This window comes from Cryptotermes secundus, unplaced genomic scaffold (genome assembly GCF_002891405.2).
Source record: "Cryptotermes secundus unplaced genomic scaffold, Csec_1.0 scaffold1392, whole genome shotgun sequence".
In the NCBI taxonomy this organism is placed as follows: domain Eukaryota; kingdom Metazoa; phylum Arthropoda; class Insecta; order Blattodea; family Kalotermitidae; genus Cryptotermes; species Cryptotermes secundus.
This window is the reverse complement of record NW_019729917.1, coordinates 201,945-202,689: the sequence shown is the minus strand read 5'-3', so window position 1 is coordinate 202,689 and position 745 is coordinate 201,945. Positions and strand designations below refer to the sequence as shown.

At 36.8% G+C, this 745-nt stretch overlaps 1 protein-coding gene across 1 annotated transcript in view; it reads right to left on the bottom strand.

Moving 5' to 3' along the window:
* LOC111865859 overlaps nt 1-745 on the bottom strand; it is a 37,679-nt gene that overhangs the window by 22,174 nt on the left and 14,760 nt on the right. The window lies entirely within an intron of this gene.

Genomic DNA, 745 nt, shown 5'->3' with positions numbered 1-745 from the left:
TACGCGGTAACTGCCTGCCAAAAGAAATTATTGAAGGAAAATAGAGGGGGGGGGGAAAGAAGTGACTAGAAGACGAGGAAGAAGACGTAAGAAGATGCTGGATGACCTTGGGGACAGAAGAGGATATTTTCATTTGAAGGAGAAAGCTCTAGATCGCATCAAATGGAGGAACTGTTTTGGAAGAGACTGTGGACCTCTCGTCTTGACAGATTACTGATGAATGAATGAATTTGGAGTGTGTAAGTCAGTGAGACTGTTATAGTCCCTGTCTTAAAATCCGTTGCTAGGAAACGGCTAATGGAGATTCTAATAGACTGAGGACACTAGTGTTTGCAACGGAGAACTGTAAAGTGCGGAGATTAGCGTTAGCGCTCTATTAATTGTAGTTCTGAGTTGAGTGTATTACTTATAATAAATACAAACTGTCAATCCAGACCAAGTCTAATAGTACCCCTACATGTGGCAATATTATAACATACTCATTGCGTGCATACAGAACGTAACAATTTTAGAAAAGCATATTAAATCCCCAAGTAATGAATTCCTTCTTATTAAAGCAAGACATAATTAAATGCTTTCTAACATGTCCGAGGAGTGAGGATAAAATCTTCCTTCCTGTAGAGGAATATTGCCTTCATTACACAGACATTAATTTAGGAATATATTTGGTTTGCAGACACCTGTTACTAGATTCCTGTATTACATATATATATATATATATATCATTATTTAAAATATATCATTG